The sequence below is a fragment of the Papaver somniferum genome, chromosome 10, assembly GCF_003573695.1.
Source record: "Papaver somniferum cultivar HN1 chromosome 10, ASM357369v1, whole genome shotgun sequence".
Taxonomy (NCBI): Eukaryota; Viridiplantae; Streptophyta; class Magnoliopsida; order Ranunculales; family Papaveraceae; genus Papaver; species Papaver somniferum.
In genome coordinates this window covers 48,431,792-48,449,349 of record NC_039367.1, presented here as the reverse complement: position 1 = coordinate 48,449,349, position 17,558 = coordinate 48,431,792, and the positions used below count along the sequence as shown (strand labels likewise).

At 37.2% G+C, this 17,558-nt stretch overlaps 1 long non-coding RNA gene and 1 pseudogene across 1 annotated transcript in view; both read right to left on the bottom strand.

Annotated features, from left to right (window-relative positions):
* The window catches only part of LOC113319688, a 3,283-nt gene extending 1,262 nt beyond the window's left edge, over positions 1-2,021 (bottom strand). Inside the window, exon 1 of the long non-coding RNA XR_003345753.1 lies at positions 1,774-2,021. This is a non-coding gene — a long non-coding RNA (uncharacterized LOC113319688). The remainder of the gene's footprint in view (positions 1-1,773) is intronic.
* The window catches only part of LOC113315608, a 43,735-nt pseudogene that overhangs the window by 6,360 nt on the left and 19,817 nt on the right, over positions 1-17,558 (bottom strand).

Genomic DNA, 17,558 nt, shown 5'->3' with positions numbered 1-17,558 from the left:
AAAAAAAAAAAAAAAAAAAAAAAAAAAGAACACAAGCTACAGGACAAAGACACTTTCATCTAATATGCAATCTACTGAATGAAATAAGAAAAGTGGACAGCAACAAAAAGAAAAATTATCTAAGGGAAATGGTTTACAGTCTATATCTATGTTACACTAGAAACAAAAGAAGCAAATAACTTAACTTATCAACATGAAGAGATGTGTTACAAAACAAAAGCTACAGATTAACAAAGACTGAAATGTACAGATTGCACTAGTACTATAACTAAGCTACAGATTGCGGACTAAATCTAAAGTACAAACTAAATCTAAATTTTCCAAGATCAATATACACAGGCTACAAAAAAAAATGAAATGCACAGTCAAAAAAAACTACAGGACCAAATTCCTAAATGAGATGCGAAAATCAAAACACTGCAGAAAAATGAAATCTATACTAAAACAACATCTTACGAACCTAGTCGCTATTGCTTACTATGCATACTTACAAAATGATTACATGAACGATTCCTAAAACTTAAAAGGCAAAAGATTAAAATAATGGGCACTTAAAAATGTATGAATTTAAATTAAAAAAAAAAAAAAACTTGTTAACTTAGAGAACAACTAGTACATAAATATTTAACTACAGCTAGCTATTACAAAAAAAACAAAAAAAAAACAAAACTATTATCAGTACACCCTTAAAGTTCAAAAGCTACAGCCAATACTAAGAACAAGATTCCGAGTATATAACGGATGAACTAACTACTAAGTTATACTATAACAACAGGAAATCAATGATGCAAAGTAAACTAACTAAGATAACAAAGGTGCAGCTAAGAGTCCTAGATGCAAGTTACACTAAAGATGGCAGGAATGCAGTTCAACAACCTACAGATTAACAACCTGAAAGTTACAGAATGCAAGATGCAATATATACAGATGGGTTTAATTAGCCATATTCTACTAACAACAACAGAAAATCTAACCACAAATATACACAGGGTTATAAGAAATCAGTAAAGTTAACCAAATAAACAAGTACACCGCTACCGAGTTCCCGGCAGCAGCGCCAAAAACTTGGTAGGTTTTAAACAGTACCTACAATTGTACTAACTGCAAGTATACAGCGTCGAGTCTGTAAACAGGGTAAGTACGAGTCGATCCTCAGGGACAAGGTGGGTGTAAAGTTGATCCTAAAGTCTTACTACAACTGATTCAAGTAACAATAACACAAAGGGGGTGTTTGTTGTGTGTCGATACGACAAGATTTGAGTCGTGAACTAGTAGTAAACATATTATGAAGTAAAGATGCAGTGGAAAGATTGTAAACAATTGACTGAGGAGTACTAGGGTGATTGAATCCACCTCCTAATCCTATACTAAGGCAATACAAACTCAAGTGATGTTCTTGTCCCTTCCTTGAAGGTCTCAAATGGATAATTTATCAACTAATTTCACTAACTCACCCCTAGTATTAGCTGTCTTCTTACAGTACAACTAATCACAGGCTAATTTGATTCATTAGCTAACTATCATTCCTAAAGCAATGAAGCACAACAAGAACATAAACAGGAAATTGACTAACCTAGCATACAATTAGGGGTTTCATCTAAACCCTAGCAAATGGAAATAGAACATGATGAAGATGATTAAAACACAATGATATTAACTAAAGAGTTGATTCAGCTAAAACTGGATGTTCAATTACAAAGCCTTAACCCCTATTTATACACAAAATTCTCCCTATTCTTCTTCAATTCGACAATTAAGAGGGACCTAACTCACCAAAATGCGTTTTCTGACAGTTCTTATCTTCAATTCAACTCTGCAGGACTGAATTTCCAGTTGTTGAACAAAACCCTAGTCTTATCTCTCTCAATCCTAGCTCCTAGGGTTACTGTTCTTGATAAAGAAAAAGATAAGATTGAGAGAGATAGAGATCAAGAGTTTAACTATGTTGGTGGCTGTGAGCAGAGATTGTCAGGGAGATGAATTTGATGAAGGAGGGTCGGTGGTGCTGGTTCTGTGAAATGGAAGAGGAAATGGAGATAGGTTTGGTTTCTGTTAGAGTAGGGGAGGAAATAGAGGGGACTAGGGTGTTGAGCGGATGCTTCAGATGTCGATACACCGTGTATAGATACCGTTGGATCTTGAACAGTTGTTGGGTTTGATGTCTCGGGTATGGAAACGGATTTGGGAACGGGTTTGGTTCTTGGGTTTTCTACCAAGCCCATGTCTTCTTCAAAGCTGATATATCAAGCCCACTGCTAGCGTATCTCTTGCAAGCGGCTTCTTGCATGATATTCTTCTACGTTTCTCATTGCCTTTAAGCCTCTGGCCACCAAATTTCTGCTCTTTTGGCATCTCAATTCATCCAAGCTTTTTTTAGTACCTAAAACATAAAATTAATTAGTAAAAGTATTTATTCTTGAAAACAATGAAAATACAGAATTTGGGTTAATATATGATTTTAAAGTGCAAAAGATGAGTTAATTGCCAATAAAAAAGATGTAGAAATATGCAATATGTGGCACTCATCATGACTTATTCAAAAATTCCCCATTAGACATCATTTCAACAAACTAACGCATACCTAAACTTAAACCATCATAAAAAAAATTAACAACTCTCCAGGTTTCATATCCATGATGAGGGCAGCTAGAAACCAAGTCTTTAAATCTCTCCCAACACTCGAAAAAAGACTCATGTTACCAAAAAAGTGGGGGTACAACAACCTCACCCAATATTTCACTTAGCAATCTGTATGAACTAACTCTCAATATACTTTCAAGAGAATCAACTAGACAGTCACACTCAATCTTGAGAAAAGTATATCAAAGAGTTATATCTCAATTTCTCGATTCAATACTCACTCAAGCAAATAACAATCTGCGAGTCTAATTGAATGCAAGAGAAATTAACTTGAACGGTACCAAGGACCAATGTTCAAGGATCAATCAATTTCAATCAACAACCAAAGGTTGGATTTACCAATTGATCGATTCAGCGCACAACCTGTAATATTTCAATTATATAACAAAATATAATGAGGAAAAGAAATAACACAGACACCAGAAGTTTTGTTAACGAAGAAACGGCAAATAAAAAGAAAAATGGGACCTAGTCCAGATTGAACACACACTATATTGAGCCGCTACAGACACTAGCCTACTACAAACTAACTTTGGTCTAGACTGTATTTGAACCCCAATCAATCTCACACTGATCCAAGGTACAGTTGCGCTCCTTACGTCTATGATCCCAGCAGGATACTACGCACTTGATTCCCTTAGCTGATCTCACCCACAACTAAGAGTTGCTACGACCCAAAGTCGAAGACTTTAATAAACAAATCTGTATTACAAAGAAAAGTCTACAAGAATAGATAAATCTGTCTCCCACAGAAATTCCTACGAGTTTTGTTCCGACTTTTGATAAATCAAGGTGAACAGGAACCAATTGATATACATGACTTATATTCCTGAAGAACAGCCAAGAAATATCAATCACCTCACAATAATCTTAATCGACTAGCGAAACAAGATATTGTGGAATCACAAACGATAAGATGAAGATGTTTGTGACTACTTTTCTATCTTGCCTATCAGAGAAATTAATCTCAAGCCAATCTTACGATTGCACTCAATCATGATAGAAACATCAAGATCAGATCACGCAACTACAGAGAAAATAGTTGGCTCTGGATTCACAATCCCAATGAAGTCTTCAAGTCGTTAACCTACATGGTCTTGGTAGAAACCTAGGGTTAAAGGAGAATCAACTCTAGATTATACAACTAGTATCACACAGGAGGTTTGGGGATTAGGTTTCCCAGTTGCTAGAGTTCTCCTTTATATAGTCTTCAAATCAGGGTTTGCAATCAATGCTACCTTGATAACAAAGCATTCGATATTCACCGTTAGATGAAAACCTGATTAAATTCAAGCTAATATCTTTCAACCGTTAGATCGAACTTAGCATGTTATACACAAATGAAATGCACGTTCATTTAGGTTTGTGTAACCGTACCTAAACGTGTACACCTTGTTGATTCAACAGTAGTTAACCAATGGTTAGCCATATGAGAACTTTCATATCAACCTTATTCATCTTCACCATAACTAGTTCAAATGACTCAAAAGAACTAGTTAGAGAGTTGTTCAATTGCTTGGATCTCATAGAAGTATATAAGACACAATCGAAACAAAAAAGATTTTCATCCACTCGAATCGATTCATGAACATTATAGCCACGGTTTGCAAATATGTATTCCTTAGTTTATATATGTTTTAGTTCACGAATAAACCGTTTTTAGAAAATAACCCACTCAAGTATGCATACCGGTACGCATACTTAAGTACCCGGATTGAGTTCGTTTTCAGTTCACAAACTCCAGTAGAAATTTACGGGATGTGAACTTCCGGCAGTACGTGTACGGGTACGCGGACTTAGCTTCCGGACATCCTGAACCAGTAAAGTACGCATACTTTAGTTCAAGGATTTTGGATTTACACAAGTATGAGTTCACATACAATGTTTATATTCATTCAAGGTTATATATTCTAAACTCTCATTTCAATCATTCAAACATTCTTAGAGGATGTTAAATAGAGGTTATTCACACACTATTTTTCATCAAAGCGATTTTCAAGATATTGAAATAATCAACATGACTTTCATCACTTGTAAAGATGAACTTGGCCAAAGCGAAATCTTACCAACACATATTTCGAGAAATATATAAACGAGATAAACCCGGCTCGAAATAGCAAATATGTATAATCGAAGTCTATTAGCAATACGACTTTTGTCTCAAGATAGGAGATAAAGTAGATAAACATTTGAGTGATAGAAAAGTTCAAGTCTCCACATACCTTTTAGTCGACGAAGTTCCACCAGTTCCTTGAGTAGTTCTTCGTCTTTGTATGATGAATGTCGTGGAGTCTAGAGATCAACTACACTTTCTATCCTAGTCCGAGACATAGCTATAAGTAGACTAGAAATCAAGACTTATAGTTTTGGCAACTAAACTTTAAAAACAAGCTTGAGATAGCAACGCTTGCGAGTTCGACCGAGCAGTGCTCTAACAATCTCCCCCTTTGTCAATTTTAGTGACAAAACTATCAATACTTATGGAATACAAAATAAATAAACTTTGCATATTCTCTTTCACATGCATGATCTCCTTGGTTCTTCATCATTACTCGAAATCTTCGTCACTTCCAAGTACTCCAATGATTCCAAAGAAATTCAACTCAGCATCATCGTTGTTGAAGATCCGTAGCCATAACAATGAGAAAACAAAATCTCTCAATCGTTGTTACAAAGTGTCATAGTATTATTACACAACATCAAAGTTCAATTGTATCACAACCTTGACAACAATACTATGGTGATATGTATGAGGTGATGTTCAATTGAGTTGTAGTAAAAGGTTCGTTGAGGCTTGTGAAAGCAAAAGATTCTAGACTTAATAAAACTTAAAAATAAAGAAAATATAACTCAAAATTGATTTCAAGATATGAGAAAATAACCAAGACACTGATTCCACTATTACACATGAATGAATGATGGTAAATAACCCAAAACTCTAATTATCTTTAAGCCCCTTATTTTCTTAACTCACAAATAATCAAGCAAATTCTCAAATATTAATTGTATCCCCTAACCTTAGATTATCTAAACAAAGTATAACCTATCTAATTGAATCACAACTAATGAAGAAAATTATGCAAACAATTAAAAACTCTGCAAAAGCAGTGATTGAGTGAATTATAAATTATGAATTAGAGAAAATAAAATAGTTACCAATTATTCATGCGTAAATAGGTTCCTCATTGCCTTGGTTGTGAGAGAATTAGCTCATCATCATGTTGGAAACACGCTCAAAAATCATTATTATTGCTCAAAGGGTGTTTACAAAGATGAAATGGAGAAAATGATGAAAATCGGGTTTTTGCAACGTTTATAGTTGTTGCAAACACTGTTACAGAAAACTATAAAGATGAATTGTTGTTGTTACTGTAACTCTGCGACCCTCGTATGAATGTCGTTGTCACTGTAGCATGAACGACATCCTCTGGTGGTCTTTGTTCTTCGTGTTCTTCGCAGCAGCAGCAGAAATGGCGGTCTTCTGCAACTCGATTATTTCGACTTTCTGATGCTCTAAAACTCTCCCAATCTCTCCGTCCCGTTTCTCTGACCTCCGAACACTCTTTATATACTCCACAGAGCCTAAAAATCGTTGTCATTTTCATAACTCCAGGATAATTCTTAATAATTCTGCAAGACGCGGAATAATATTTTTTCCCTTTTCTGCTCCTGCATGCGTTATACAGCTGCAAAATCTCCTTAGTTATCTCTGTCACGATCCAAATGGTTGGTAGAATCTTCCTAGCATGCGCAAACTCTCTCCAACTCATGCGAATCCCGTGAGTATCTCTTCCCTTGCACACGCACGTCTGTTTTCTTCCCACCGAGAATCTAGCCAATTTGAACCGAAAATATCAACCATACCACGCCTGTTAACACCAGAGGAACAAACCCAATCAATCTGAGTCGTTGAGTCTCACTGAGTTGCGTAAAAACTCCAACCCTAATTTAGCCAGCTTTACTCCCTGATTTCTTCTAACTCGAGTTCTAGCCAAAATCCATCGAACCAAAGACCCAAAACAATCATGTTAGGATCAAAGGAAGATACCCAAACAATTCCAGCTATTTAGTCTCGCTGAAACAAGATCAAATTCGCAACCCTAGTTCTGCCATTGAAACCAAATATTTCCCGCCAAAACATAATTTTTGAAATGAAGAAGATGGTTAGCCCTTATCCAACGTCCTGGGTGTCGAATAACAAATGGGTGCTGTGGAAAAATGGGATACACATAGACGTGGGTGACACATAGCAAAAGTGGGGGTCCGTATAGAAAATGTCCTCGGGGGTGCTCCGAGCAACTTTTCGAGCCGAATTTTCCAACAATATTTATTTCCAAAAAATACCTACAAACACACAAAACACCACAATAAGGACGAAAACGAGTACTAACAATACGAAACATTGAGGACAAATTAGACACATAAATGCGTCTATCAAATACCCCCAAACTTAATATTTGCTAGTCCTCGAGCAAAACTAATAAAAAATAAAACCGAATTAATCTCGGGAGGGTTTACCAGAGGTGTACCCACAAAACCATGACTTCTAATTGGTCACAAGTATCCAAAGAGCTATGAGGACATACAAATTCTCAACCTATCTCCAAGTAACTAGAATGCTAGAGAAATTAAAGGTGTCATCTCTAAAGCTGACTAAAGAAAAGGGGAGACACATCCGCAACACTGCTAGATAAAGAGATATCCGCTACACAGCTAGATAAACATTGTAAGAGGCGTCCGCTGATTTATAGCTGGATAAGATTATGAGAGAGATAAAGATGAGAGGGACATCTGCTACACAGCTGGACTAATTACGTGTGATGAGTTAAACCAATGCTAGAAAGATCTTGTGCCAGATTGAAAGCGAACTAACAAAGCAACCAAATGTATCTTTCTTCGACTCTCTCATAGTGCTCAGTAGAAACAACGTCTTCTTCATTCTTCAACTGTTGATGATAAACTATCGAACCTCATAGAACCTTGACAATTAACTCTGCTCTTTGATTTCTTGCTTGACTTAAAAATTTCTACTTCCCTATGGCCATATTAAACAAAAAATTAATTATAGAACAAAAAGAACGTAATGATTTTTTATTTTATTTTTCATATTTCATTTTTTTTCCTATTTTCTTTTTCTTCATTTTTTTCATTCATTTTTTTTTTCAAAAGTTACAAGACAATTTTACATGGCCATGAGAGAAGGAATTTAAAACTTGGATCTTCGCAACTTGTGATGTCTTGGTATCATGAATTCCAATAACTTATATCATTTGCTCTTATAACTTCTTGTAACTAAGTCTTCAACTTTGATTTTTGAATTATTCTTTTCTATTGTTGCTTCTAAACCTTAAACGTCTTCAACTTTCTTCATAGATTTTGATGTCTCTTCGCTTGTTGATGATGATAAGTTTCTACTGAGAGAGAGTCGTAATCCAGTAACTAAGACTACATTGTGAGGTTGCTTTGTTTTTCTGGCATTTCCTGACCTACTTTCCTTTTCATCATGGATGGTTAGGTCCATCACGGTTACCCTCTAAAAGGAACAAGTTCTCACCTGAATTTCAAGGATCTCAATGTCTTTTTCTCTAATGTCTCAAAAGGTTGTTATCCCTAGCATTCCAATTTCTATCTTTTCGGTGAGAAACAGTATGTAAACTTAGATAACTGGATACCATGTGACGCTAGAAGTTTCAAAAGTGCAACTAAAAAGTTCTTCCCCACCCCCAAACTTAAATCTAACATTGTCCTCAATGTTTCTAATGAAAGAGCAATACCAAAAGTAAAATAACACGATGAGAAGTTGGAAAGATAGTACCTGGGTGAAGAGAGAGAAAATCAAAAACTAATATACAACATACAATCGCCTCGATGGTCAATCAAGGGTAAGCAGGGTCCTCCAGAGGGACCTCCTTAACATCACCTATAGGAAAGGGCTCTAAAAAGGGTTTCAATCGCTGACCGTTAACCTTTGAAGAACTACTACCATCCGGTGTCTCGATCTCAACAACTCCATGAGGAAAAACAGTACGGACTACAAAAGGACCGGTCCACCGAGAGCGTAACTTCCCGGGAAATAGATGCAAACGAGTATCATACAGAAGAACTTTTTGACCTGGAGAAAATAACTTTCATAAGATATATCTATCATGCACAAGTTTCATTTTGTTCTTATACTCCTTAGCACCATCGTATGCATCTCTACGAATCTCTTCCAACTCATTGAGCTGGAGTTTCCTATGGGATTCTGCCTTGTCAAGTGAAAAATTTAGCTGCTTAACATCCCAATAAGCTCTATGTTCTAACTCAACAGGTAAATGACATGCCTTTCCATACACAAGACGATAAGGTGACATTCCAATGGGGGTCTTAAACGCAGTACGGTACGCCCATAAGGCATCAGTAAGCCTAGACGACCAGTCTTTCCGATTAGGATTAACTGTTTTCTCTAATATACGTTTTATCTCCCTATTGGAAACCTCTACCTGACCACTAGTCTGTGGATGATACGGGGTAGCTACCTTATGTGTAATACCATATTTCTTCATCAGAAGCCTAAAAGGGCCATTACAAAAGTGCGACCCTCCATCACTAATTATAGCTCGCGGTGTACCAAAACGTGTAAGTATATTATTTTTCAAGAACTCAATCACAACCCTATGGTCATTGGTTTTACACGCAACCGCCTCAATCCACTTAGAGACATAGTCTACGGAAACAAGGATGTAAAGGTTACCAAAAGAATTAGGAAACGGACCCATAAAGTCAATACCCCACACATCAAAGACCTCAACAATTAAAATCGGGTTCAAGGGCATCATATTCCTACGGGAAATGGTTCCTAATTTCTGGAAACGTTCAAAAGTAACACAGTAACTATGGGAGTCTTTAAATAACGAAGGCCAATAGAATCCACATTGCAATATCTTAACAGCAGTTTTCTTAGCACTAAAGTGACCCCCACAAGCATGATCATGACAAAAGGAAATAATACTGGACTGGTCAATCTCAGGTATACATCTCCTAATAATCTGGTCTAGACAATACTTAAACAAATAAGGATCATCCCAAAAGAAGTGCTTAACCTCTGCTAAAAACCTATAACGATCTTGTTTACCCAAATGTTGGGGCATTCGACCAGTAACAAGATAGTTCACGATATTCGCATACCAAGGTAATTGGGTAACAAAGAAAAGTTGTTCATCAGGAAAATTATCCCTTATAGGAAGGGAATCATCAGGGGAATCAACAACTAGCCTAGACAAGTGGTCTGCTACTACATTTTCGGCACCCTTTTTGTCTTTAATGTCTGGAGAGACCTCTTGCAACAAAAGGATCCACCTAATCAATCTAGGTTTTGTATCCTTCTTAGACAAAAGATATTTCAAAGCAGCATGATCAATATATATGACGATCTTAGAACCTAAGAGATAGGGTCTAAACTTGTCTAAGGCAAACACAATGGCTAACAGTTCCTTCTCGGTAGTGGTATAGTTCAACTGGGAATCATTCAGAGTTTTGCTAGCATAGTAAATCACATGAAGTAATTTGTTTTCTCGCTGACCTAGCACAACACCAATAGCATAATCTGAAGCATCACACATGATCTCAAAGGGTAGGTTCCAGTTGGGTGCCTGGACTATGGGGGCGGTAGTGAGTAAAGACTTAAGCTTCTCAAAAGACTCTAAACAAGCATCATCAAAGACAAACTTAACATCTTTTGCAAGCAAATTGCAAAGAGGTTTAGAAATCAAGCTAAAATCCTTAATGAATCGACGATAAAAACCTACATGCTCTAAGAATGACCTAATATCTCTTACGGTTTTTGGAACCTGTAAAGTCTTGATAAGGTCAACTTTGGCTTTACCTACCTCTATACCCTTAGAAGATACGATATGCCCTAAAACAATTCCTGATCGAACCATGAAATGACATTTCTCCCAATTAAGCACTAGATTCTTTTCCTTACACTAGTCAACACTAATGACAAAAGATGCAAGCACGCATCGAAAGACGAACCAAACACTGAAAAATCATCCATAAAGACCTCTAAAGACTTTTCTACCATATCGGAAAATATGCTCATCATGCAACGCTGAAAAGTCGCAGGGGCGTTACATAGCCCGAAAGGCATGCGTCTATACGCTAAGGTACCAAAGGGACAGGTAAAAGTGGTTTTCTCCTGGTCTTCTGGGGCAATAACAATCTGATTATAGCCAGAGTATCCATCTAAAAAGTAGTAATAACTATGTCCAGCTAATCTCTCTAGCATCTGGTCGATGAAGGGAAGGGGAAAGTGGTCCTTCCTAGTGACCTTGTTCAATTTTCTATAGTCAATACAAACACGCCAACCCGTGGTCACTCGGGTTGGGATTAACTCATTGTTATCATTATGGACTACAGTAATACCGGATTTCTTGGGAACAACCTGAACGGGGCTGACCCACTTACTGTCTGAAATGGGGTAGATAATACCTGCATCTAACAGCTTAAGAACCTCGGTTCGAACTACTTCTTTCATATTAGGGTTTAGTCTTCGTTGCATCTCTCTAGAAGGTTTGGTATCTTCCTCTAAATAGATCTGATGCATACAAACAGTAGTAATTATACCCTTAATGTCTTCTATAGTCCACCCTAAAGCTTCCTTGTTGTTTTGAAGGACGGTCACTAGCCTACTTTCCTGATCACTATCCAAGTCGGATGCTATAATCACAGGTAAAGTCTCAGATGGGCCTAAAAACACATACTTCAGGGTATCTGGCAATGGTTTTAGGTCCAACTTAGGAGGATCTTCTAACGAAGGAACTAGGGTAGACTTAGAAATTGGTAGTGGTTCGAACTTATGGTTCCATCCATTACTAGTGTCTAACAAAGGGGTTGAATCTAACAAAGCATTCACCTCATTAATAACATTATCATCATCAAAATCAATCCCAAAGTTATCTAGGCATTTCTCTAATGGATCTTCTATCAACGTGTTTGGAAATGATTCCTCGACTAATGTTCCTATCATGTTCACTTCTTCTATGATCGAATCATCCAGTTCAGAGGGAAGCTTACTAATATGAAAGACATTTAGCTCAATAGTCATATTACCAAAAGACAAATTCATAATACCAGTTCGACAATTAATGATCGCATTGGATGTTGCTAAAAATGGGAGACCTAAAATCACTGGTATCTGGTTCTCTGGGTCAGGGACAGGTTGGGTATCTAGGATAACAAAATCCACTGGATAAATAAACTTGTCGACCTCAATAAGAACATCCTTGATCACACCACGAGGAATTTTAACGGACCTATCAGCTAACTGAAGTGTCATCTGGGTGGGTTTCATCTCACCAAGTCATAGCTTAAGGTACACATGGTATGGGAGTAGGTTCAGACTGGCTCCTAAGTCAAGCAACGCTTTCTCAACACGGTATTTACCTATTGTGCAAGAAATGATAGGGGACCCTGGGTCTTTATACTTAGGAGTAGTGGTATTTTGAATAATGGAACTCACATGACTAGCTAGGAAGGCTTTCTTTTGGACACTAAGCTTACGCTTTAGTTTACACAAGTCCTTAAGAAACTTGGCATAAACGGGAATCTGCTTAATCGCATCTAATAATGGGAGGTTGATAGTAACCTGCTTAAAAACCTCCAATATATCATTAAAGTTGGACTCCCTCTTAGTTGGAACTAGCATCTCTGGGAATGGGGCTCTGGGAACAAAGTCGGACTCATTAGGACCCTCATTGGTTTCTTTAGAGACTCTATCAGTCTCCTCATTTTCTGGCTGAGAAGGGTGAACTACAGCATGTTCACCATCAGGCATGGCAACCTTATTGTCAACTTTCTTTCCACTCCTAAGGGTTGTAATAAAATTCACGTGATTTTACGATTTCTCTCCTTTTGGATTAGGATCAGTATGACTAGGGAACCTTCCATGTTCTCTCTCAGTAAGGAACGTACCTATTTGGCCGACTTGAAGTTCTAATTTAGCAAGAGACTGGGAATTATTCTTAAAATTCTGCTTGGTTTCCTCTTGAAAATTAACCTGGCTCTTTACTAACATTTCCTGACTTTGTGATAGCATATCCTGGCTCTTTTTTAGTATACTAAGAGATTCCTCTAAGCTAGTCATTCTATTCTCAGAAGGGTTCTGGAACTGGGCTTGACCTGAAAAATTCTTATTATAGCAAAACCTGGGGGAGGATGAGAATTACTAGGTTGACCTTGATTCTGGCCTTTAGACCAAGAGAAATTAGGATGGTTTCTCCAACCAGGGTTGTAGATCTCTGAGTATGGGTCAAACTTCTGACGGTTCTCGAACCTAGCATTGTTATAGACAGCATGGGTTTGCTCTTCACTAACATGACCTTCCCAAAAAGAGTTATTGGGTTCTAATTCACAACTAGAGACTTGAGAGGCTCTAATCCTATCATCAGGTTCAACAAGAGACCTATGTTTAGGCTGATTCAATTCCAAAGCTTCTAACCTTCTAGACAAAGCAGCAAACTTAGCATCTGACGCAAAACTCGTATCTACCATATTAGTGCTACTTCTATTAACCAAGAGTCTTTTAGGGGGTTCAACACAAGACTCCCACTATTGGAATTTCTCAGCAACAACTCCTAAGAAGGTAAAGGCATCCTCAACACTTTTACTAGTGAACTCACCAGCGCACATAGACTCGACCATGGCTTTGGTCGAATAGTCTAAACCATCATAAATAATATTTATACGAGTTTCATCTTATCGAATCCATGGTGGGGACACTGGGATAGGAGATCATTGAATCTCTCTAAAAACCTATAAAGAGACTCTCCCTCTTGTTGCATACTAGCACTAATTTTCTTCCTAACAGCTGCAGTTTTGTGCTTAGGGTAGAATTTCACATAGAAAGCAGCAATAAGTTCCTGCCATGTTTCAATGGATTCAGATGGTAGGTTGTTTATCCAGGTCTTGGCTTTATCTTTCAAGGAAAAGGGGAACATCTTAAGTTTCAAAACTTCATCAGTAAGGTCTTTTATTCTTACTGTCCCACAAATTTCCTCAAAGTCCCTAATATGAAAATAAGGGTTCTCATCATCTTTTCCTAAGAATATAGGGATCATCTGAAGAATACTAGGTTTTATCTCTAAATTAGCCGTATTGGCTGGCAATTTAATGCACGAAGCTCGGTTGGTCCTAGTTGGGAACATGTAATCTTTCAAAGTTGCCATCGCTGGCACAGCTGAAGTACTAGGGGTACTTTCCTCAAGAAGAGACAGATTTTTAAAACTGAAGTTTCCAAAAACAGGGCTCTCAAAAGAAGAGTCTTCGAGCTCCCTATCTTCACAATAAGAACTACTAGGTTTTTCACTAATCAAACGACCTAGAGTGTTTCTTTTCCAAGCCCGTTCTCTAATGACCTCGGGCATACACTAAAAAAACAAAAGAAAAAGAAAAAAAAATCCTAAAAGGAAGAGAAATTCTATGCAAACACAAACAAGGCGGACTCTACCACAGCAAACCTACTGATTTCTAGCAAACAAAAAGCATGATGGCTCCACTTAGATTGTTTCTAGACCAACTTCTAATCCTTCGAAAGGGAATTCGTTAAAATTTAAGCAAACCCTCTGGAATCAATCCGAGTCAAAGTAAGTTGAATCGAGACGAGGGAAGCTCAGTGGAGCTTTGATACCCAAGGTCTCACCGGTATTACAAGGCGGCGCAGTCACGCATTCAACTCACAGAAACCATCATGAACTTCGAAGTATGCTAAAAAGAGTAACCAATATTTTTCGAATGACTTTCCTATTAAGCTCGTTACCCTATTGGTCTCGTTCTATTCCAAATTTTAAAGCTTAGGTTCGCGTTAAGTATCGTTTTCCTAAGGCGGGCAATAAGAGAACGGTGATGAAATCCGAACCCTTATCTTGTATGGCCAGTCCTTGCCCTTTACTAGGAAATTTATGAAGCCGTTTTCAGTTCCTCGACATATATTCACACGAAGGAAGACAGTAACTCGCTGACAGGGGATTCCGGAGTGTTTCGACAAACTTACCTCCCGTTCCAGACGGGGGATGAACCGCTGAAGTCGACTCGGGTCACGACTCTTATGTCATGTACGAACCCGAGGGGTCGACACGATATCGTAATCGTCGTCCTTCTCTGCACACAGTTTATATTTAAACTACTCTTCCGTAGGGTTTAAAAAAATAATGTCCCAAAGTTTAAAGTCCAAAAATAAAGTGCAAAAGAAAAGGAAAGTCTAAAAAATAAAAATCTAAAAAATAAATAAAAATGTCTCTTTTTTTTCCTCTCTTTTTTAATAAAATAAAAAAAAATCTTCTTCTTTCGCTCCTTTCGCTTTTCCCTTTACTCCAAGTCTTTAAGTATTCACCAAAAGCTTTGGTAAAATTTTCTTTCGCTCCAAATTTCAAATTCTGTAAGGAAAAGACGAAAACCCAAAAACATAAAGAAGAACAAAAAAAAAACAAAAAAAAAAACCTAGAAAAAAGAGAGAAAAATCTAAAAACTCTAGCCTAAAGACAAGTCCCCGGCAGCGGCGCCAAAAATTGATGTGATGTTCAATTGAGTTGTAGCAAAAGGTTCGTTGAGGCTTGTGAAAGAAAAATAATCTAGACTTAATAAAACTTAAAAATAAAGAAGACTTAACTCAAAATTGATTTCAAGATATGAGAAAATAACCAAGACACTGATTCCACTATTACACATGAATGAATGATGGTAAATAACCCAAAACTCTAATTATCTTTAAGCCTCTTATTTTCTTAACTCACAAATAATCAGGCAAATTCTCAAATATTAATTGTATCCCCTAACCTTAGATTATCTAAACAAAGTATAACCTATCTAATTGAATCACAACTAATGAAGAAAATTTTGCAAACAATTAAAAACTCTGCAAAAGCAGTGATTGAGTGAATTATAAATTAGAGAAAATGAAATAGTTACCAATTATTCATGCGTAAATAGCTTCCTCATTGCCTTGGTTGTGAGAGAATTAGATCATCATCATGTTGGAAACACGCTCAAAAATCATTATTATTGCTCAAAGGGTGTTTACAAAGATGAAATGGAGAAAATGATGAAAATCGGGTGTTTGCAACGTTTATAGTTGTTGCAAACACTGTCACAGAAAACGATAAAGATGAACTGTTGTTGTTACTGTAACCCTGCGACCCTCGTATGAATGTCGTTGTCACTGTAGCATGAACGACAACCTCTGGTGGTCTTTGTTCTTCGTGTTCTTCGCAGCAGCAGCAGAAATGGTGGTCTTCTGCAACTCGATTATCTCGACTTTCTGATGCTCTGAAACTCTCCCAATCTCTCCGTACCGTTTCTCTGACCTCCGAACACTCTTTATATACTCCACATAGCCTAAGAATCAATATCATAACTCCAGGATAATTCTCAATAATTCTGCCAGACACGGAATAATATTCTTTCCGTTTTCTGCTCCTGCATGCGTTATACAGCTGCGAAATCTCCTTAGTTATCTCTGTCACGATCCAAATGGTTGGTAGAATCTTTCTAGCATGCGAAAACTCTCTCCAACTCATGCGAATCCCGTGAATATCTCCTCCTTTGCACACGCACGTCTGTTTTCTTCCCACCGAGAATCTAGCCAATTTGAACCGAAAATATCAACCATACCACGCCTGTTAGCACCAGAGGAACAAACCCAATCAATCTGAGCCGTTGAGTCTCACTGAGTTGCGTAAAAACTCCAACCCTAATTTAGCCAGCTTTACTCCCTGATTTCTTCTAACTCGAAATCTAGCCAAAATCCATCGAACCAAAGACCCAAAACAATCCTGTTAGGCTCAAAGGAAGATACCCAAACAATTCCAGCTCTTTAGTCTCGCTGAAACAAGATCAAATTCGCAACCCTAGTTCTGCCATTGAAACCAAATATTTCCCGCCAAAACATAATTTTTGAAATGAAGAAGATGGTTAGCCCTTATCCAACGTCATGGGTGTCGAATAACAAATGGGTGTTGTGGAAAAATGGGCTACACATAGCAAAAGTGGGGGTCCGTATAGAAAATGTCCTCGGGGGTGCTCCGAGCAAATTTTCGATCCGAATTTTCCAACAATATTTATTTCCAAAAAATACCTACAAACACACAAAACACCATAATAAGGACGAAAACGAGTACTAACAATACGAAATTTTGAGAACAAATTAGACACATAAATGCGTCTATCAATGTATCACTCCCCCTTAGTCAATACTTCATCTCACATGAAAACCACTCCCCCTTACACAATGATCCGAAAACCATATGTATTTGTAGCGTGAACTATACATTAATTCTCCCCCTTTTTGTCAATAAAATTGGCAAAGGTACGGAAACTAGTGGGATCCTAATGAAATTTTCATGAAGACACTTCATGACCAAAAGAAAGTACATATCAACTTTCTAGATGCAATCATATAGCCGAAACTAAATGCATTCATCAAGGAGTTTATAAAGATACAAGATAACCCCTATAATATTCCACAGCCGCACTCCCACAAAGATTGGCAATTAAGCACAAGTTCAATTAAGAACTCTCCCCCATAAAATGTCATTCCTGAAAGAACAACAAGAGCAACCTTACTTTCACAAGAAAATAAGGATTTCTTTGGATATTAACAAATCACATGAAACATGAATTTGTATCCAAAATACTCAATTAAATTATCCACAATAGAAACCATGATTAATTTAATCGGAAATGCTCAACATAAGAGAACTTACGGAGCCGCACAATATATACATAAAAAATATGGATCACCGAAGATCAATACTGCGGAATAAACAAAGATTCATTCTATATTTCATCACTATCTGCACAATGACATATAATAGACTTAATCTTTGTAAACAAAAGTTCATCCTTTCTTCCGTCAATATTTGCATAATGACATAAAAGGCTTA